This window comes from Scophthalmus maximus, chromosome 5, assembly GCF_022379125.1.
Source record: "Scophthalmus maximus strain ysfricsl-2021 chromosome 5, ASM2237912v1, whole genome shotgun sequence".
NCBI lineage: Eukaryota > Metazoa > Chordata > Actinopteri > Pleuronectiformes > Scophthalmidae > Scophthalmus > Scophthalmus maximus.
In genome coordinates, this window is record NC_061519.1 from 6,328,794 (window position 1) to 6,352,864 (window position 24,071).

General features: G+C 41.8%; 1 protein-coding gene across 1 annotated transcript in view; it reads right to left on the reverse strand.

The window, feature by feature from the left end:
* Nucleotides 1–11,830, reverse strand: part of LOC118311204 (cadherin-12-like) — a 64,564-nt gene extending 52,734 nt beyond the window's left edge. Inside the window, exon 1 of the mRNA XM_035634831.2 lies at nucleotides 11,671–11,830. The gene's annotated coding sequence lies outside the window, so the exon portion shown is untranslated. The remainder of the gene's footprint in view (nucleotides 1–11,670) is intronic.
* Between the last annotated feature and the right edge of the window lie 12,241 nt (nucleotides 11,831–24,071).

Here is a 24,071-nt window from a genome sequence, read left to right on the forward strand (position 1 = left end):
GGTTGATCAACCAGAAATTTAAACAGGATATGAATTTTACCAACTGACTGACTGAATGTGATTGATTGAGTGACTGTTTTACTGACTGACTCACTCACTGACTGACTGACTGACTAACTGTCTGAGTCACTGACTGACTGAATCACTGACTCACTGACTGACTGTTTTACTAACTGACTCACCCACTGACTGACTGACTGACTGACTGACTGTCTGACTGACTGACTGACTAACTGTCTGACTGACTGACTCACTGACTGTTTGACTCACTGACTCACTGTCTGACTGTCTGACTGTCTGACTGACTGACTGACTGACTGACTCACTGACTGATTCACTGACTTACTCACTGACTGAATGTGATTGACTGACTCACTGACTGACTGTCTGTTTGACTCACTGACTCACTGTCTGACTCACTGTCTGACTGTCTGACTGACTGACTGACTGACTGTCTGACTGACTGACTGACTGACTGACTGACTCACTCACTCACTCACTGACTGACTGACTCACTGACTGACTGACTGTTTGACTGACTCACTGTCTGACTGACTCACTGTTTGACTCACTGACTCACTGTCTGACTGACTGACTGACTGACTGACTCACTGACTGATTCACTGACTGACTCACTGACTGAATGTGATTGACTGACTCACTGACTGACTGTCTGTTTGACTCACTGACTCACTGTCTAACTGTCTGACTGACTGACTGTCTGACTGACTGACTGACTGACTGACTGACTGACTGGCTCACTGACTGTCTAACTGTCTGACTGACTGACTGTCTGACTGACTGACTGACTGACTGACTGACTGACTGACTGGCTCACTGACTGACTGACTGTTTGACTGACTCACTGTCTGACTGACTCACTGTTTGACTGACTGACTGTCAGACTGAGTGACTGACTCACTGACTGACTGACTGTTTGACTGTTTGACTCACTGTCTGACTGACTGACTGACTGACCCCACTGACTCACTAACTGTCTGACTGACTGACTCACTGACTCACTGACTGTCTGTCTTCAATCCACTCAAATTTCTAGTCTCCTTCTCTCACAATTTCACGAGCTCCCAGGCCAACGGGGGAAGATGTCAATGAGGAGATGTAATTGTGCACTGAAGTGTTCAGTGGATTATAATTCTTCTTCAGCGAAATACTCAAGGAATGTTATCCTGAACATTTGGCGTTCTTGCAGGACTATCAAGCAGCATGGCTTGTGCAAATCAATCTGTAAAAACATACCCACCCGCACTGTCATTAGCCTTATACACATCCACCAACTACACACACATGAAATTTGAATAGCATAGGAGCTATTGAGTTTTAAATCAGAGGAATATTTGATGATCCCATGAGTGATAAAACCTCATGTTATGCACTGAATGGAAGGATTAACATTTTTAAACCATGTTGTTGTAGCCTCTATACTAGTGAGAATGTGTGTGTCATTGTATCATTAACATGAAAGAGTGTTTGAATTTCTTTTCACAGTCAAGTACAGTTCTTCAACAAAAAGTGTGTGATGGACACAGAAAAAGTTGTGACAGAATTTTCACTGGCCTGCTCAGTTGCTTTTATTAATGGTTTACACTTTACAACTTTACAGGGGAAAAGACTATATTTGATTATAAGTCTTGATTCATAATCTTAAGAACAAACAACCATAAATTAATAAACAGAGAGAGAGATATTAAGTCCTCACATGAACTGAACTAATTTACCACAGCTTTAATTGAATTATTTTTTATATTGACGAACAAAAGAATTGGAGTTGAAATTAGTGCCATTTGAGCGTTGCAGGAATTATTGTTATTTTGTAAGCACCACTCTATAGGATTAGTTTTAATATTCAAACGGATGAACTTAATAATTGAATATGAAGTACCAGAGGTGTGTGTGTGGTGTTGTAAAAGCCACAGTATCGGGGCACAGTTCCACTGCAGTGATCTTTAAAGAGCCAGACAGCGTCACAGTGATTCAGACTCAGCAGCAATGCATAATTTTTTTAGCCAAGACAAAGGATAGAGAGAGAGAGAGTGTGTGTGTGTGTGTGCGTGTGTATGCGTGTAAATAAAAATGCAGACATATTGTAGATTCCACCAAGAATTTGCAATTGCACAGATTTCCTTTTCATATTTCATTCCAAACTAAATTTAGATTCTACCCACGTTCAGCACTTCAATCACATAATGTGCCATATGAAAAACAATGCAACTACCTTTCTAACAAAAGTACACTTCATTACATATACAGGCAGGTTAGTTTTATGGTGGATGGATTTAATTACTATAATATATATATATATATATATATATATATATATATATATATATATATATGCATGTGCCTCAGGCTTCGTCTCTGTGGAGAAGACAACAATCAAATGCAAATAAACGCTGTGGCAACTTGACGATACTTCATCATTGCAATGTGGAGTCAAACCCCAACAACGCGTGTGAATAAAGATGTTCAGACAGGGAGCGCAATGCAGAAATCCCCCCATGGGTATATGAGAGTGGGCCCGTGTAACGCATTGAATATTTTTTGTTTTTTATTTTTTTTGAGACATTTCAGGACTAAAGTAGAAAGTTGGAGGCTGGGGCGGAGGAGGTAAGCTTTGCCAGCAGCCGCAGTGTATGATGGCATAGGTGTGCAGAGATCAGTGCAGAGAGAGTCATATTAAAATGAACTGGCTTGGGTGAGGATGGCTGTGATTGGTTTGTGCCAAGCTTTTACTGCCAAGTTACTTGACTACTCAGTGCTAAAGCAAGCTAACTAATACTCAAATTTATGCATATTGGTCTGGAACCTCTGGGTTCATTTTCGATTTTCCATGAGGTGTTACCAACGGATGCAGAGCAAAATGCCTCTGGATTCATTGGATAGCAATGAATCATTTGACATCTGTTGAGCGACGCAAAAATGTCAACAAACTTGAGCAGAGAGGAGATGTGTCCATGATGATGATTCCACAATGTCTGTGAACGAGTGTTGCCGTCTTTGTGGGAGAAATGTGAAAATATCAGGTACATTAAGTCAAATGCTTGTTCAAAAAAGTCACTTCTGTCCGTGTCGTGTTATAAACCCCGGCCATTATCAGATCATCGGTTGTGTTTGGAGTGGCAAGTTTTCTGCCGGACTTAAATCTCTTCCCAATGGAAGGGATCCAGACCGTATTCTGGCAGAGCAAATTTAAATTTAAAGGAGCTCCCAGAATTTATCTAGATCGCAGGCTAGTGGTGCAGTGGCTTCAGAAAAATATTTAGACCGCTTCATTCTTTGGACATTTTATTTTATTGGGGATTGAATGGTACATGTCATTCTTTCCATCATGCTTCAGCCATTAACCCATAATAATCTGGATTCAGGCATTTTATCCAATTGTTCCTGGCAGATCCTCTCCATCCGCTCCATCAGACTGGATAGAAAGTGTCTTTCAACGCTCAAGAGATACATTATAGTCTCATCAGACTAGATAATATTTGTCTTTATGATCTCAGAGTTGTGTCATTGTCGATTAGTAAACTCCAAGCAGGTTGTGGAAAGTAGCTTCTACCTATTCTCTCCACCATGAAGCTGCTGAGGTGTCCGTCCTCCTGGCTGGTTCTCTGTTTGAATCACTTCCTCAACACCTAACCCAGTTACTCCGTTCGAAGAAACTAACAACTCTGGAAAGAGTCCAGGAGGTTCCAAATGTCTTCCCCTTCACAGTTATTGAGGCCGCGGCACTCCTGGGAACACGCCGAGCATTAGAAATGCTTTTATACTCTTGTCCTGATCTGTGCCTCGCCAATGTTTTATCGTGCAGTTCCACAGAGACTACCTGGGTTTCTTGTTTCCGACATGCAGTTTGAATTGTGAGTCCTCGTATTCACCGGTGTATAGCTCTCCACACTGTGTGTGCACTTCAATTCAGTTTGCCACAGGTGGACAACAGTTGGGTTCTAAATACGTCTTAAGATTTAAGCAAAAATTGACCTTTTAAACTAGCTTAAGTGGATTTGGAGACCCACTTAATGCACTTCAGTGAGCTTTAGAACATGATCTCAAATCATTAAAACAGAGCCAAAAAGCAACAAGACATTTTCTAATTTACTTTGACAGTATATTTTCATGTCAACACCTTGAAATCTTCGCCGCGCCGCACTGCTTTGATTTTGAAAGGTCATTTCCACTCAAGTAAAATATTAGATTTAACTTTTTTACTAGGGCGACTACAGCCACCACGCCCGATTAAACATGTAAATATGATGAAATACCGGCAAGCAACTCTGCTAACAGGCAACATGCGTGAGAGAAAACACACAGTGTGTGTTTTGACTACACACAGCCAGAGCACGAGAGGCGACAGCGGAGCGGAGAGTCAGAAGAACAAAAACAACTGGTTAGTATGATTAGGCAAACTAGTGTATATTAATGCCAACACTTAATTTGGACAGTTTATATCATATCTTTAATAGTTTAAATGAAATATATTCTGATCATTGTTGACTACAGTGTGTGTGCATGTACTGGGTGATAATACCTAGCATTAGTGCAATATCACACATTAGCTTTCTTTCAGGTGCACTGCAGTTCACTGCCAACGCTGCTGTTTATATTCATGACATTTGCCGCTCATGAATACTAAATGGCATGTTTGAATAATGTGTAGGGAAAACGCAGTTTTAAAAAAACATTTAAACAACGTAAATGTTGATGCATTACACAGCGTGATCACTCATAAACATTTAATAGAGACAATGAAGTGGCAAGGAGAGGCGGGTGGGTGAGGCGGTGGTGAGGGGGGGTGCAAACAGGTGCAAATCCCAGAAAACCCAGAAGTCATCAATCGTCCACTGAGCTGGAACAAGTCGGGCTGCCCGCAGCCAATTTATCACTCTCATTCATTTCCATCTACCACCAGCTCCTCCTTCATGATTGCAATGTCCATTTGATAGGGAATATAGATAGAATTTATATCGATGTATTAATTCAGCATTTATTCAACGTTCATATTTTTGCAGCCTAGATTCTTTTAGGCCTTCATTTTTGCACTGTAGTCTTAAAAGTTCATTCCATCTAAAGGACTAAAGAAGAACCTCTCAGGCCTTCGCAGCTCTGGCGTCTGAGAATCACCAACCCTGGACCTCTTGGACATCAACAGGATCAGCTCCTCGCAGATACAAAGTAGGTCTCAATTGTAGAAGGGGAATTAAACAGTGCAAACATGAAAAACGAAAAACAGAAAATCTACTGAAATCCTTTGATCAACTGTGGGAAATAAGAAGACCTTAAAATCTGAGTATAACACAAGGACGTCGATAAACTATATGAATGTATACCTATAGTTGACCAATAGCACTAACACGACTGACTATACTGTATATTTGTATCTGAATATGAACCACGAATGAACTACATGAACTGTTCTTTTGGTGCAGTCATACTGATCGTATGTAGTCACAGGTGTGTGTTTATAGATATTTCACGATGGTTCAGCCAATCATAACAAAGAACTATCAGTTGTACAATGACATTTTGTGAACGACTAGTCTGTTTATGTAATTTCTATAAATTTTCAGTGATTAAGAATTGCACATAAATAAAGTTACTTCTGCTGTGATCGACAGTATCCCACTCTATTTTTTCCTCAGCCATGATGCCGGCCTCTCAGAACATCAGTGCCAGTCCACCACATTGGGGAAAAAATTGATGAAAGCCCATTGAAAATATGTTTGCCTTGATCAAACATTCATGATCCCCAGAGGGTGAATCCCAAGGACTTTTATGTCTCACCCCCAGGCAATTCCTCTGGCATTGCCAAGAGGTTGACAGTTTTTAGTTTGGAGTGAACACAACATTTTGGAAGAGGCATTCATGTCTTCCTCAATATGAATTCTAATTAATTTTCATCTTGTGAAATGATCAGATCAAAATGTTAATCCGACAAATATGTTGATTTGTGACCAAACACCTGCGGAACGAGTGACTTTCCACTCAGCCTCAGCTGATGCTCATTTGCCTTTTACATCTCAGCTCAGAGAGGTGAAGTCAGTGAACTGCAGGCGGCAACAGTGTACTGTACTGTACTGTACGACATTACAGCGGTAGACAGTGATACACCAGAATCTAACCAGACCTAAGTGACGCTGCAGGTTTGTGTGCATGCTGTTCAGTTTGCCGCAGCTGAGCAGCTCGTGAGCTGTCAGGTTGCAGAATGATCGTAGCAGTGAATGTCGGTGGGCTCATCCAACAAGCAAATCTGCGGGACGCGTTTACACATCTTCACGTTGGATAAAAAATTTTCTTCAGCAGGCTAATTTGGTTCAAGGTCTATGGCTCAAGGAAAGCAAAAACCACTAATATTTGAAAAATTCAAGATCACAGGAAAAACTAAACTGAGGGAAACACCAGGGAAGAGAACATGAGTACTGAACCTAACAAAGGCTGCAGTCGAACAGTCTACATATGCTTAGGAAGGCTCCTAAATGAGTGAAACGACCCAGAAGTATTGCAGCGGCAGCCATGATAAGAGCCATTCAAATTCTCAAAATGAAACGGAAAGGAGCTTAAACGCTTCCCACCTTTTCTCCTTTAGCATAGGAAACACTGGACCATCCTTTATGAAAGGGAAGGAGAAAAGGCCATCCCACAGTTCATTGCAGCATCAACATTTAAAGGGACAAATTGAACATGGCAGACCCACCTAAATATAGAATCAACAGAACGGCTGATTTATTCTCCTGACACGATCCTGGCATAAGTGAATGAGGGAATTCAGTCGAGTTCTACAGTTCTGTTGTCTGTGCAGAGGCTTCAAAAACTTGCTACTTCTGCCTCCAACACGTATTACTAATAGTCAGTCAAGGACTTGATCATGTATATTCCTCACGGATGTGCCCAGCCTGCAGCGTGAGGATTCACATTTCACCAAAGATGTGGTGCACTTTGTTCGCCAAAGCAAACTTGTTGTGTGGCTGCAAATGTTAAATCCATGAAAACCCACAACATTGACAGAAGTGTGCTAAAACAAAGAATGTCACAAGTGGATGCATGAGCAGGAAGCAAGCTGCAGAATCATTTTGCCAACCAGTAGGGGACCTGATCCAACATCCACTTTAATATCCCAATGAATATTGATATGGTGTCACTTCTCACTGGACCAACCGTCTGGAGATATTCCCAGTGATGTTCAAACAACATATGCAGCTTTTTGATTTTAAATTGTAACATTATTCTAATATTAATCGTAAAATCCATAGAGAACAGATCTTGTGGGGATCGACATGAATGTTGTAAACTCAACTGTACAAGGACTTCTTGATGATTGTGGCAAGGTTATTGGCAGCTGGAAATGAAAGTCAAGTCTCACAGTCTTTGGTCATCTTCGTGCAATTATCAACGCAATACATATATGAAATTAAAAAGTATACAAATAATTTTGTAATGATGTTGCTGTCGTAATGTGAAACAAAAGGGCTTTTAGTGCTTTAGTTTGTCAGGGGAAGAAAACCTGAGTGCATCTTTCAAAAGAAAAAAAACTCATAAATGTCAGAAGTGTGCAACAAAAACAGGGTTTACTTCAGTGGTGTGCAGCATCTTAGTCACCTTAAATTCAATCTTTGTCTGGATCTGATGTCCTATTCTTCCACCAAGTTTTGTGGAAATCTGTTAAGTTGTGTGTTTTCTTTTTGCCTGGTACTGCTTATAAACCAACCAACCAACCAACAAAGGGACAGGGGTGGATACATGACCAACTTGGTGGGGGTAATGAGATTCAAGAGAGCTCACAGTTCCTCTTGGTTTACTACCTGCTGTGATGATAGCGATATAAGAATATAGGTTGTAGCACCCACATTATAGGGGTCTGTCTATGCACAGAGCATGTAGGGGCAGGGGTGATATTAAGATTCAGAGGTACTGAATCAAATCTAACCTTAACCTAGGGCTGGGCAATAAAATGATGGAAATATAAGACACGGTCGGTATAACTTCGATAGAGCTAATTCCATCCATGTTTTGACAGACAACACGAACCGCCAATGATAATGAGAATAGTGCCGTGCTGAACCAATCGTGTGGCGGTAATAGAGTTACAGAGTTACAGCCGGCAGCACCTCACATGTTTATGTGTGGGCTTCTGTGGTAATAGTAGTAGTAGTTACTGGTAGGGGGAGTGTCTTGTAGTAGTAGTTACTGGTAAGGGGAGTGTCTTTTAGTAGTAGTTACTGGTAAGGGGAATGTCTTGTAGTAGTAATTGGTAAGGGGATTGTCTTGTAGTAGTAGTTACGGGTAATGGAAGTGTCTTGTAGTAGTAGTAACTGGTAAGGGGAGTGTCTTGTAGTAGTAGTAACTGGTAATGGAAGTGTCTTGTAGTAGTAGTAACTGGTAATGGAAGTGTCTTGTAGTAGTAGTAACTGGTAATGGAAGTGTCTTGTAGTAGTAGTAACTGGTAAGGGGAGTGTCTTGTAGTAGGAGTTACTGGTAAGGGGAGTGTCTTGTAGTAGTAGTAACTGGTAATGGAAGTGTCTTGTAGTAGTAGTAACAGGTAATGGAAGTGTCTTGTAGTAGTAGTAACTGGTAAGGGGAGTGTCGTGTAGTAGGAGTTACTGGTAAGGGGAGTGTCTTGTAGTTAACCTCACTACAGGTGAACAGTAGTTTTACAGTAGGTTATACAGTACTTTGTCAATGAACTCCATTGTGAACAACTGCCTCTGCGGGCAGCCACTGCCGAATTAGCAGCAACATCTCGGCTGTTCTCGCTGAGCTCGCCCTGGGGCCATAAAGTCATGACCAGATTCTTTACATTAAAAAGTGTGTAGTATGCACAATACATGATAAACCGTGTTACAATGTATCGCTGTTACATTGTGGGCAAGCTGTATCTACTTTCTCTCACTATTTTGTTACTGTGACTCATTTTCTTCTGATCTTCTTTCTCTAATGAACAGAGTCATCTCCATCCTTCGGGTGTCATGTTCACACCTTCTTCAAACACCTCAGGTGTTTTAACACAAACCTGATGTTGTTTGTATAGGATGAAAAAACGTAGCCACTTTTATGTTTTGATATCTGCAAATGCCACTTTGTGTCAACACACAGATCACATTTCTTTTTGTACGAATAACTCGTCAGTCCTGAGGTAGCAGTAATCTTTGAGGCTCCTCTCCTGTCTCCTCCTTTAAATGTGATTTATTCATTGCTGGCTCTTAAATATGCCTCAGAAAGCAGTAACTAAAATTGTAATTTCTGCTTGCTATGCATCCATTGCAGATGGCGTTTTGCCTATGTGGCCATGTGGGCGTAGCTGCTGACTCTCAGCAATGACTTTCTCAAGTTAAGGACAAAGACTTATTGTGCAAAGGGATGAACGTGAACAGAAGCTGGAAACAGGTTCAATAATCCAACGTTAAACCTTGGTGTTAACACAGACTCAGACTCCCACGAACACCAAAAGAAATCCATCATTTGAGTGCAGATACTGAAGTTTCATTGCCCACATACTCGTGGTCGTGTGTTTTATCACCTCCGTAAAGGAGGCTACGATATTATTATTGGTCCGGTATGTCTCTTTATGTGTTAACAGGATTACACAAAAAGACAGATTGGCATGAACAAGGATGAACATTCAGCCTTGGCGGAGATCTTCACTTTAAGTGTTTTTGTTTCATCTGCTTCATCTTGAGTTCTTTGATTGTGAGTTAGAGGGATTACGCAAAAACGACCAAACCAATTTCCATGGACTTAAACATTACATTTTTGAACAACTGGTTCAGATTTCTCTCCCACTGTGATGTCACAGTTGGGCTATTTTGGGGGTAACCCCCGCCTGCAATTTGAGATTCTCCACTTTTCTGGTGAAGGGGCGTGGCATTTCCTACACATTTTGAAAGAGGTTGACCAAACACAACAGACTGGGTCAGCTGGCCAATCAGGGCAGACTGGGGTTTGTTGGGAGGCGGGGCTTAATGAAATCCAGGCGTTTCAGACAGGGTGAAAAGAGCAGCTGCAGGAATGGGCTGTCTGAGAACACTGATGCCTTTTCAAGTGGTCACACAAATTAAAAGTAAAAAACCTGAATATGAGCATAATATGTCACCTTTAAAGAAAGTGATAATAGACATTAGTCTTATAATACGTAACTGAACTGTTTCTGTGTACGAATCATATATTTTCACTCAGGATTCAAGATAATCAGCTTACAAGGGTTATACTTTCTCCTTGGTCCAAACTAAATCTACTCATCTTGGGATAATGCACAGTGACAGTGAATAAAGTTGAGCCGAGGGAATTCCCTTGAGAAGAATAAAAACAGGTGAGTTCATTCATTAGACATATCTGACTTCAGCAAGTCGTTTCTGTTTCTTATTTGTGAACTGAAGGTGACTGTAGGGGAACCACAGAAGAGTAACTGAACAAAGAGAGAAACAAGGTTTCTCCAAAATCACTTACCGCCGCTTGAAATGTCCTTAATTATCGTCATCACAGCTGACATGCACAACAGACACGCTATTTTTCAAGCGACCGGTTACAATTCCCGTGGGTATTCCCAATGTTCATGAGAGGTCATTTGTGTTATTATGAACTGAGATTATTTGGAGCTGAAACACTCGACTGGAAAGAGTTTTCACTTAAAAATTGGATGTAGCCATAGCAGCTCAAGAGCTACCTCCTCAAGAGTCCTTGGAGACCAAACCAGAGGTAAAAGGAGAATATTAAAATGAAACTCCAAATGAAAGCTAATGTTGCCCCCCGTCTGCCAACTTCATGAGGTCATGATGTTTTGTTTGCCGAATTGCAGCTGTATGATGAGATTCTTTGCTTTTTGTAAATCACAGGTGATTAACAGTACTTGCAAACAGGTGGTACGGGAACTGGGGATTGCCCAGCCTTGCCCCGTGGTGTTACTGGGCCTTTTAGTGATGAGACTGCACCTCCTAGTGTCATGACCAGAAGTCACTTAACGGAGGAAAATGTGAATTTTCCAAAATGCCTCAATACAACTTTCAGCAGCAGAGAGAAAGAGCAGGTTCCACTGAAATAAATCTTAATACTGCACGAAAGCATAAGCTCAGAGTGTGCAACAAATTCAATCAATGATGTCTATGTAAGTCGTGAAGGTGGAGCTGATGCATTGTTGCTCATTTTCAATTGCTCATTGTCACTTTCCCACAGAATTGTTTGCGTTGTTCATCTAATTCAACAGGTTTAATACTCGTTTCTTCAACTTCACTACCTCCCCTCTCTCACCACTGATTCATATCCACACAGACCGACTCCACTCTGCTGCGTCGCATCCCATGAACAACGTGATTCGAACAGTACCGGTGTACCTGAAAAACCTTCCTCGCCTGTTCGGTGAGTCATCCTTAAAACTGTGTGTCGAAAACGATGACCGTATGATAAGTGATTCCCCAGTAAGATCAGAGATAATTGTACAATTTTTAATATTTGTGAAATTAAAATAAAATATCATTGCAAGGGAATTTAGCATCACCGATAAAAAGTAGCCCAGCAGCCCCCCCTCCAGGCTCCCTGTCCCACCTCTCTGACCTCGGAAACATGTGAAATGAACCATCACTAAGTGTCACAGCGACTTTGTCGGTGGAGTCAGTCTTCCGTCACGTTCCCTCGCCGATGAGCAGATATGAGTGAATGAAGCGGAGTCGTTACCTCACACAAGCCTCAGTGCCCCCCCCTCCTCGTCCTCCTCTTCCTCCTCCTCCGTCTGAGCTGCTGCTGCCGCTGAGTAAAGTCCAACTGTTCCACGTGAACTCTCTGTGGTGATTTCTCTCTCTCGCTCTCTGTCAGTTCGTCCTGTTGAACTGAAACCAGGCTCTGTCTGCCTTCTTCTCTGTTTATCCCCTCAGCTCTGTCGCTCTCTCCCTCCCTATAAGTCCCTCCCTCCATCAGCCTCTTTCTCTCTCACACATCCCTTGACCCCCTCCCTCTCTCTTGTTCTCTCAGTCCCCTTTTCATCCGGTCCTCTCCCGATCCTCTGCCGTTCGCGCTCCAGGTTTTTCCTCCCAGAATCAGACTTGCATGTTTTGAAAACTATTGTTCCAAAAGCAGTTTTTTACAGTGATTAAAATATTACATATATCTGAAATCTTTGAAGGGATAGTTCAATGATTTTGAAGTGGGGTTGTATGAGTTACTTATTCATAGTTAATATGTTACCTTATGGAGATGGTGATCAGTGATGTCATTCAACGGAGTTTGGGGGAGAAGTGGAAGTAGCGTTTTCGACACTTTTAAATGCTTACCTATCATAGCAACTATGCAAAAGTAACTCATACAACCCCGCTTCAAAATTACAGTTCAACATCTATTTGATGATGAAATTATCAATCTCCTGCCTCTACAGATAATTTGAAATGCCTCATTATAAGAAATAATTGCAGATTACATTTTATTTTCATGTTGATTTTGGTCATATCTCTATAAATACAAAGCTCGCCAATTTTCTTAACTCAGTTTTTGGAATGAAAACCGTTTCAGACCCAATCCTACTCTCAACTGTGGCAAATACTAACTCAAAGACAAGAAAATAGGAAAATGTTAAATAAAAAGAAAATTTGGAATCGGCTGTATCAACGTAACAAATGACAAAACTGCATGTACAGCAAATATGGAGAAAATGTATTGTTCATTGGATTTGCGTGTAAACGTTTCACCAGGACTTAACAACAACTTGTGGGATGATGCATTGTAATAATACCATTTCATAATAAGGTCATCAAGACCTTACTGTAAAACATGTCTCTTATACTCGGTGACTTCCACCTGGTTCATGCATTTTTGAAGATGGTTATTCCCACAGCTCGTCGAGTTGTCAAGTGAAACTCTGAAAAAAACTCATCATCTGAACTCATTTCATTTTATTTAGATTAATCTACAAGCAGCGTTGGCTCACACTTTGTCATTTTGTCACTGGTTTGCTGACACTTCTTTTCAGCAAGTGGGAAAAATCACAGGTGTCAGTGAATCTCTGACTCTGAATTTATTTTTACATTACATTCATTTAGCAGATGCTTTGTTCCAAAGCAACTTACAATAAGTGCATTCAACCATGAAGATATTACCCAAAAGTGCAATAATCAATAGACATGAACATTTATCAAATAGGCAAAAAAACCTTCAGGGGCTCATTTTAGAAAGTTTCTATTTATTTTTTAATAAAATCAGCGAGTAAGGTGCAGTCTGATCAGGTGAGTTTTCATTGTGAACAGGTGAGTTTCAGCATGAACAGGTGAGTTTTCAGTGTGAACTGGTGAGTTTTCATTGTGAACAGGTGAGTTTTCAGTGTGAACAGGTGAGTTTTCAGCATGAACAGGTGAGTTTTCAGTGTGAACAGGTGAGTTTTCATTGTGAACAGGTGAGATTTCAGTGTGAACAGGTGAGTTTTCAGTCTGAATCTTCCTCTCCTCTTTCATTTTTGCCACTATGTTCGTGAAGTAGTTTATACATTCACATTGGTCTTGAAAAGTCATAACTTCAACTTTTTTTGCATGTTCACGCACGCACCATCGGCGTTTAAAATCAGAACAGGCGACTGTTGTCTCTCCTCAACACCACGTCAAGTGAAACTCATCAGCTGAACTCATTTCATTTTATTTAGATTAATCTACAAGCAGCGTTGGCTCACACTTTGTGATTTTGTCACTGGTTTGCTGACACTTCTTTTCAGCAAGTGGGGAAAAAAAAGGTGTCAGAGAATCTCCGACTCTGAATTTATTTTTAAATTACATTCATTTAGCAGATGCTTTGTTCCAAAGCGACTTACAATAAGTGCATTCAACCATGAAAATATTACCCAAAAGTCCAATAATCAATAGGCATAAACATTTATCAAATAGGCAAAAAAACCTTCAGGGGCTCATTTTAGAAAGTTTCTATTTATTTTTTAATAAAATCAGCGAGTAAGGTGCAGTCTGATCAGGTGAGTTTTCATTGTGAACAGCTGAAATCAGGTGAGTTTTCATTGTGAACAGGTGAGTTTCAGCATGAACAGGTGAGTTTTCAGTGTGAACTGGTGAGTTTTCATTGTGAACAGGTGAGTTTTCATTGTGAACAGGTGAGTTTTCAGTGTGAACAGGTGAGTTTTCAGCGTGAACAGGTGAGTTTTCAGCGTGAACAGGTGAGTTTTCATTGTGAACAGGTTAATGTTTTTCATTGTGAACAGGTGAGTTTTCAGTGTGAACAGGTGAGTTTTCAGTGTGAACAGGTGAGTTTTCAGTGTGAACAGGTTAATGTTTTTCATTGTGAACAGGTGAGTTTTCAGTCTGCGACAGAAGCATTGAAGGGACGCTTTTTGGAATAACAACCAGGAGGCTGATGAGTAATCAAAGTCCAATATCTGAATTGCTTTTATTAATAATATTGATGAATACAGGGAAATGTGTAAATCGTGCGAGTGCATGTGCCGCAGAAAAGAATCTAACGAGTTGAAAATAAGGTGGTACAGCAACATTTACTACAAATGAATTTACCCTGATAGTAATTCTGGGACATGGATCTTCCTCTCCTCTTTCTTTTTTTTGCCATTATGGTCGTGAAGTAGTTTATACATTCACAATGGTCTTGAAAAGTCCTAACTTTAACTTTTTTTGCATGTTCACGCACGCACCATCGGCATTTAAAATCAGATAAGGCGACAGTTATCTCTCCTCAACACCATGGACGCCATGAGTGCAGGATTTCCGTTGCCAGATATTTCGAAGGGCTGCCAGCGTCTCGCCAATGACTCACCCAGGATCTGTAACTAACACCGACTTCACACTGATACTGACTTTCATCTCACCCCTGGAAAGAAAGCGCAAACCACATTTTCTACATACATATATATTATATATTCTTAGTCTCACCGTGTTGTGACAAACTTTTAGTACTCTCTTCTGCTGGCAGAGTCACCCCCCCCCCCCCCCCCCCCCCCCGTCATCCCTCATGGTAAAGACAGTTCATAGCTGTTGACAGAGAATCAGTACAGAAGGTTCCAGGCAAACTGTTTTTCTGCTGGCTGTTTTTGTTGTATTGTAGCTGAGACGATATCCGACTGCATCTCCCCTGAGCTTCGCAAGCAGGGCTCTCTCCCAGCACTGAATCACACACACACACACACACACACACACACACACACACACACACACACACACACACACACACACACACAAACAAACAGTCTTCCAAGCGTGCCTGTTATGACAGCCGACAATGACTCCTGCATGAATATGAGCACAGACACAAGGGGACATTGCCCGCGAGTATGATTGTGTATGAAAACAAAAGAAGAATCACAGAAGAAAAGCTGACATGAATGTGCACAAATACATGTACACACGCGCGCGCACACACACACACACAATGCTCTTATGATCTTATGAGCCAAGTCTTAACTCTAAACAGCGCTTTGAAATATTGCCTCACATGCTTTTAATGTGACCAGCATTCATGGCCAAAAAGGCAGCAGGTGAACCCCCCCCCCCCCCCCTCACACACACACACAAAGACTAAATTGTGTGGATTAGCGTCACCCTCCCTGCCCCGGCTCAGAGCTTGTCGCTGCAGGGGTCTCTGCTTTAAAGACCCTCATCCACCTTCCATCTTAACCAATTACACACTTTGACACGTGGTTAGATGCAGTGTCAGTGCATGTGTGTGTGTGTGTGTGTGTGTGTGTATGTGTAACACATGAACAATGTTTTCATACACGTGTGCGTGCAGTGGATCACATGGAGCTTGTTGACTTGGCTCAGTCTCCTCGGGCGAGGAGTTCTGACAGATGATCAGAGATGTTCCGTATGCGTCTTTAATCTAAGTGCTAATCGGGAAAGCCGCAGCTCGTGCATTTTTGATGGGGGGCCTTGATGGATGAACGTCTCTCACTGCTGACTGACCTACATACAAACACTCCGACCCCTCTCTCTCTTGTAGTTGGCTTTCTTCTCTCCTGCTTGCATCTTGCTGATGGACCGCGATGGCGTCCCTGCCTGCCTCACCTCGTCCCGCTCTTATCCTGGCCCTTTATTCAGATCTGTAGAACTGGCGAGAAGGACATTTATACGTTTTAAGGAACTGGTGAAACTGAGATTGCAAGAGTTATTAAATAGTACAAAATTATGTCCTAACTGTGAATAGCTAATAGAGTAAAAGATGCCTCATATCTTTAGTATTTTAAGCAAGATTACTTTCATGTATTTACATATTTTCAGAAAATTATTACAAGCAAAAGTTTTGGCACCCTTGCATGAGCACTTGGTAGCACGACAGCTTTTGACTGCAGCTCAGGCTACATCCATACGAGCTTTGCAGTTTAGAATGGGGTTCTAAAAGGAAAACCATCCCCGACCGGACGAGTGTTTCTGCTCCATATCAGAATGTTGGTACATGCTAAAAACACATGGAAAGGCGTATCAGGGGACCAGGAAACAGGGAGCAGACTGTCTACTCTGCAGTCCATTGTTCAGTTACAGGACACGGCATTAACGAGACACAGTAATGGTGAAAATTAAGAGCAGAGGTTTATTTTCTTGGACTCACGACGAGGTGGAACTGTCACTGTCAATAAGTGTTTACAACACCCGAGCAGGTAACGAATGTGGGCGACTGCGTCATCGTTTTCTAAACGTCTTCATTTTTGCCCGCCCATGCTCCATTGCTCCCCGGAGTTTTCAAACTAAAAAAAAAGGTCCGGCAGTGTTTTTCAAAATTCTGAGTTTCAGGTCCTCATAAACTCCAGAGTATAGTGAACTGAAACGTAGAAATGTGGAAGTCGCCTCAGAGTCGTTCAGTTCTTGTTTGGGGGATTTTCTTCCTTGTCAAAGCCAAAGCTCTAGTTCTGTGAGATTCTTGCACTTATCTTGCATGTTCTGCTCTTTCCAGGTCTATCCGCAGATTGTTGATGATGTTTGGGTCAGGGGGACATCAGGTGGAACCCTCTTGAGGTCGTCCATTCTGAGGCGTGTTCAGGATTTGCATTTGTCACTGCTGTAACAGTTGAAGCCATCCTCTTGTCATCCACAGTTTTTGATTGATGTTTCTCCAGGAACTCCCGCCAGTGAAATGCTCTCTGTGCTACCGACTGCAACACAAGCCCGAACACTTGAAGAGGGTGATCTTATCACGAAATACCGGTTCCTTTTTGCTCCAAACATACCATTGTTCATTGTGGTCCCGTGGACTCATGAAGGTCCACGGGACTTACCAAAATGCATCAGCCTTGTTTTGATGTTCCTTAATGCCAGGCGACGAGAATGGTGTGAATGACATTTGTCTTTTGCTTCACTCGCTCAAGTTGAGTCGCGTTGTGCAAAATACTGGCATGATACGATGTTGCGATGGCACAAACATTTCTGTACCAACACCCGGCATGAACGCTGCATGTTGTATTTTCTCCAGGCCCCACCCTGACAGTACTACCATAGCAGGAACATTTTGGATTGCAGAATCGAAAACCAGAATTATAGCTTCTTGATGACAAGGAGCAAGCAGAGGCCTTTTTTTTAATGTTATTTTTTAAATGGAAAGTTCCGGCAAAGTTGTAGCCTGACGGAGGCTCACCGCCTCTTTGAACGCGGCCCTCGCCCCGATTAATTCAGCTCTTGAGTCCATTGCCACCACCGTGGCTAAACACACTTCTATGATTTCGGAGATGGAAATGGCCCTCTCGACCCACTCGGATAACATCACTAGCCTGGAGCAAGACGTAGTGGAGCTACGCTCCAAGCTAACCTCGATAACGGAAGAGATCGGTGCTCTCCAGGCTGCGGTGGAGGACTTGGTGTCTCGCTCAAAGCGTCAGAATCTAAGAGGGATTGGGTTATCCTGAAGACATTGAAGGTAACAACCCGAGACAATTCATGGCAGATTTATTCAAGGAAGTGGCTGCAGAGGCACTATCGAACTCCACACCTGAAGACACCTCTCAGACCCAAACCTCGTCAAGGATCCCGCCCTGTGATAGTGCGCTTTCACCGCTACATCGATAAAGAGAGAGTGTTGTGTTGGGCAAAGGAACACCGCAATATGACTTATCGGGGTCATAACATCAAGTTTTACAAGGACTTCAGTGCTGCAGTGGCGAAGAGGCGAGCTGCTTTCAACCAGGTGAAATCATTGCTTTTTAAGAAAGGGATACGATTCGGCATGATCTACCCTGCCCGGCTGCGCGTCACTTTCAACGGTGTGACCCTCATCTTTGACTAATTAATTACTTATGCATTTATTTTTACTTATTTGTTTATTTTTTTCTCTCCCTCTATTTATTCTTGGGGGATGTTCTTTTTCTGGTTCTTTGTTCTACTGTTTCATAAAACAAAAAAGGGTGGTAAACAGCTGTGGTATAACTGTATATCTTGTATTGTGAAAATGCTGGTCTCCAATAAAAAAAAGTTTAAAAAAAAAAGTTGTAGCCTGACGCTGTTTTCCACTGGATCAGCAGGGACATAATGCTGTCAGTCAAAGATGTTTATACCTTGAAGACACAAGTCAGTGCGTTGACATGCACAGCCAGTTCTCCCCGTATACATGAGCTGGGAAGAATGGAAAGAATGACGGGAGTAACTCTGCCTCCGGTACTGCAGGAGCCAACGTACAACTGGTCTTTCTTCTCCCGGTTGACCTTTGTCAAAATCACAACAACTTGGAAAATGGGAGGAGAACATGGACGACTTTTCAGCGCTGTACATTACATACATTCGGTACGCCTCAGTTACGTTACTTGTCGCAGCGACGTCCTCGGGTTTAAAGGTGAAGCTTCGTGTTGTTGCTGTTATTTTTGGCGCCGTTGCTTCCTTCGAGTTATAACCTACGGAGCATGCACAGGACGCTTAACTTGAAGGTGTATACATGCACGAATACCCTGGTTACTAGGTCTGTTAACAGGGGTATGAGAACTGAGATTTTCGCTGAGGTAAGGTGTTTACATGGCGTTTGAGAAACGGGAGATAATCGGTTACATGCAGTTTGACAACATGTGACAACATGTGGAAAACGTGCAACCCAAAAATGGGGGGAAAGTGATGAAAGAAAGGTCACTAATGTATTACACAAATGTAAGCTGTGGGATGATGACACTTTTTTGCCAAACAACTCACATCATAAATGAACAGTATTCAAACGAGAAGGTCGGAGTTCCTGTATGAAAAGTGCAAGTTTTCCTAGTTAATATTCTTACTGACAGTCTGTTCCACATTTTGTTCTATTCTTGTTCCTAATCAAGAGCAATCCCTCCTCTTAATGAGGTCCAGAGACCAGTGTGCCAACAGTTGTCAGAGAATGATACACTGGTTACTAATTAGAATGCAGCCAAATGAACATGCAGACGTGCACAGAGCCAGCACAGAAACAAGTCATCTATCATCTACAGTACAGTACATTTGAATTTGTGCCACAGTACGGTGGGTTCTCTGTCCCTGGGATAAGTATTATGCATCTGTGAAAGGCATTAGTAAATCAAATGCACTCTCTCCTCCATCTGCACAAATGAATTAAAAGCAACCTATAGCTCACAATTAAGTCCTGCCTCGTGGTCCCTGTGTGTGTTAGTGTGTGTGTGTGTGTTTGAGGACTTTTCACTACATGTGTACATGTACAATAATGTATATTTTAAGCACGAAGCAAATCATGACCATAACATACGCTGTTGTTGATTCATCTTCACTATAAAGATATTTATTTGTGGGTAGACTCAACAATGCAACAGTGTGTGTGTGTGTGTTCAGTCTTTGGTCTGTCCAAGCACAGATGGTATAGTGTGCCCCTTTAGAGATGCACAACTTAATCCCTCACACACGGTGGGCTTAAACGGAGAGTTAGTGTGTATGTGTGTCAGGATCAGGGAAAGATGGTGTGTTAATGTCATGAGACAATAGTATGTGTGTTTGTGTGTGTGTGGGGGGGGGGGGGGTGGACAGCATGTGGTATGTCTTACATGATGCTCTCAAAATGAGTTAATTTGCTTTCCCCCACCCACACACATGTACACACAGTTTTCCCATAGCCTTTTACATTTTTCAGTAATTTTTCAATATTTTTTCAATAATTAAAAACGTAAGGCTGTACCGGATCTTTGGCATTAATGACCACTAGCATTGATATCATTAATATTATTTAGTGGTTTAGTGACAGACAGAAACACAACAGAAAGTGGACAGACTCACTGTGAAAGTGCTGAAAGATATTTGAAGCTTCTCTGCGTTGCCTTCAGTTTGATTTGACGTTGTGTGTGTGGGATTATTTTAAATTATCGCTCCTCTTCTTCACCCGGACTGTTAGTACCAGGCCTGTCTGATTTGTAAAAAAAATAATTAGAAACCCTTTTAGTATGTCAAAGGAAACAGCAGTTACAGCTGCCAGGTATCTCGTTTCTCTGACATCAAAGACAACTGTAACCTGAACACGCAAGTGCTTCTAAAGGCAGTGAATGTCATGCTAAAAGATGATCCGACACGAAACAAGTGACACTCACATTCTGACATGATGAGTATCAAGTGACTGTTAGATGTGCCTTTTTTGCTGGGAGTTGGACTTTTACTCGTCCCCATTTGGGCAAAGCCAAGGAATCATCGGAGAGCTGTGTGTTGACAGGAAGCTACTGTAACTGAGTGGCATTCATAGGTTCATATGGGCTGACTGCCACCACCAGTTACTTAGCAACAATGATGGGTTTGTCAGTCTTTTATTTTCCAAGGCTTCGCTAATAGACTCTTTAAATGCACAAAAATGTATGGAGGAGGCGGGGTTAATGACCAATACTGAAGCAACCAGGCGGCGATCACGACAATATGGCGTCACTTTTGGGTGTCATCATGTTGTCCGTCTTATATTCTATGGGAGAAACTAACAGCTATTGGGATGCAAATGTACTCACTGTAAAGCTGTTTAAACATGATGGGTGCTGCTTCAATTTTTGGATGTTAAAAAATAAATCATGATACATTCTATATATCTGTAAGCTAAAATTATCAACTTTTAATGTGTCAGCATTGACATTTAGATCTGTACTCTTAATTTGTATAATAAACCAAAGCTGTCTCATCATTGACCCATGACTGTGTCTATTGAGTCGTGTCTTGTGAGGCCACAGTGCGCTCAGGGCTGTTTAGATCTCTTTTCTCAGACCAGAATCCAGTTTACCTCTTCTTCATCTGTTTTCAACCTCTCACTTGTTCCCTGTTGGATGCCACGGTCAGCCTGACATCCGGTTATCACCCAGAATCCAATGGACAGACTGAATGCCTAAACCAGGAATTGGAGACAGGACTGCGGCGTTTGGTGGCACAGAACCCTTCCACTTGGAGCAAACACCTTATTTGGGTGGAGTATGCACACAACACACTTCCTTGCTCATCCTCTGGGCTCTCTCCATTCCAGTGTGCCTACGCTTATCAACCGCCACTGTTCCCGTCTGTGGAGAAGGAGTCCAGTGTGCCCTCCGCTCAGGCCCTGGTCCGTCGCTGTCCTAAGGTTTGGAATGGGGCCCGTCAGATGCTGTTGCGCAGTTGCGCGGTACAAGAGGATGGCTGACCGTGGCAGAACGCCAGCTCCAGCATACTCGCTGGGCCAAAAGGTGTGGCTCTACACTCAAGACTTGCCTCTGAGGGTGGAATCCCGGAAGCTGGCTCCTCGTTTCGTTGGTCCATTCCCCATATCCTCCCCCGTGCCATGAGGGTCCACCCTACTTTCCATGTTTCCCGACTGAACTGGTCTTGAGCTCCCAATGGTATCCACCCTGGCTCGTGTCCTGCAGTGAGCCATGGTGTTTCCTGAAATATGTCACATTAACTGATTAGGGTTTAAAATTGTGACGCTTCATGCTAAATAAATTAAACATTTATTAGAGTGCTACCTGCAATCCTGTGGAATTCCTCTTTGATGATTCTTGTGGGCCTGTGACTTGGGAACGCCACAAAAGTGAACCGCAAGCTTTTTTAGAGCAAGAGTCACATTTCTAACGCCGCGACAGACTGGCATTGACAATGCTGTTCAATGCCAGGAGAGGAACTTCACAAACACAATTTCTGAGCTCTCCAGATGGTTTATGGATTGTACTCTGTTTCCATCTCATTTTGGTGCAAATTCCAGAGAGATGGGCTCTAATTTTTTTAAAAAAAGAAGAAAAAAAAAGCCAATTTCTGTTGGGATTTGGAGTTTACTGGACCCAGATTGCAGACGTCGTACAAGGCAGGTACTGTACAGCAGAAAATAGTATTTAATCAAATAGACAGACTTACAGTCTCTTTTTGTAGGTTGGCGGGCATGAAGAGAGCAGGGAATCAACAACTCAAAACTCAGGCAGCAAAACAGACAAAGTGACAACCGAGACTGGACTGCACAGCGTTGTCACAGGTGAAACACGTTAGGGGGCGGAGCAAACAATTACAAAACAGGGAACCAAGACAGACAGAAACAGAAAAAGTCCAATCAAAAAGAAATCACAAGTCTAACCATAAAAACCAGTCATAAAAAAAATAAACTATAATAATCAACAAGTGTTTGTAAAACCCAAACAAGGGGCCGATCTTAACATTCAGAATACAACATTCTTTAAATTTAACTATTATTTGGTATATCTTTAAAACAAAGAATCTGTTTATGATCTGCTATTGTTATGGTCATCTGGTTTATCTGTTGTATGTGTTTTTTCCTTTCTTTTGTGAGCTGCTTAACATCAAGAAATAACATCAAATAGAATATAACAAACATATATACTAAAGAGTTTATTATGCTGCATTTGGGAGCCGGGAGAGCCATTAAGAATGAACAACAGATTCAGTGAGACAGCAACTGTCTTATTCCTGTTTTTGGAGCTAGAAGATACGTTTTTTGGAGAAATAATAAATGTAGAATGATTGATATGTAAATTGGGTGATATTAGCCTCATAGTGAAATGGGTTTTCTCTCTTCCTAACAACGGAAGAGAGACAGCGACTGTCAGACATGAACATGAGTCCAGATGTCAAACACCTGATTTGAACAGAGCAAGTCTCAGTTTTGTGCAATTAAAGAACTGAACACTGTGCTGTACAGTACAGTACACACTTAACTCTCCACGGTACTTTGAGGGGAAAAAAATCCAACAGAAGCTATGTTTTCAAACCAAACAATTCAATTTGTTTCATGTAGGGGAAGATAAGTAACACTTTATAATTACTGAAATTCACCTGGGCTTCAAACGTGACTTGCTTCACACTTGATATGTTTGGTTCAAACATGGTTTGAACTGTTTCTAAATGTGCAAGGTAGACTATATTGAGCTGCAGGTAACTGTGGCTGCAACACATGGCTGTCACTGGTGAAATGAACCAACCAAAATGAAAAAAAAAAGCCATTTGCTGATGCTGCACACCAACCACATAACAAAATGTAGATTTACTCAAATAAATGAATATCATGTTATGATTATTTATTCAAGTCACTTCTTATTTAAAAAGTGTGTTGCAATGGTGACCTGCCCAGCAGACAGCAGCTTGTTATAGTCTCTCCGGGATTTGAAACACAAAATAGCTCTTTTGCAATGTTTAAATTCACATTTTAGAGTGAAAATACAGGCTAGTCATACACAAAGCAAACACACTGAAGTGAACACTGACGTGGGAAGAGTGGGGTCGATTTCCAATTTTGCTGGCACAGGAGCTTAAACCAGTTTGCTTTTATGCAAACCCGCTGAACCAATATTTGTCATAATGACAGATTCAAATTAAAAAGTAGCCTAAATCAGCCACCTGTGCCAATGGCATCACCATGCTTATTATAATAGCAATATGACGACCTGATTTACATATTATTAAGTTTATTCACAATATGCCGCACACAAATCTCTGCCGAGCCGAGGCGGCCATCATGAAGCGGATAAAATGTCAGTCTAGGGAAGGGTAAGATGCTAACTGCATCCTTTGTGTCTATTAACTGGAAACTACATGTGTTTTTTGTGGAGACTACTCCCAGACCTGGTCTCAAAGAAAAAACACAATGTCAGTGTCAATCAGTTGTCCTGCTGTTGACCATGGTGCCATCTCACTCTCTGCTTTTTCTTATTCAGTGCTTATCATCAGTTGGCAAGCCAACTTAGAGGT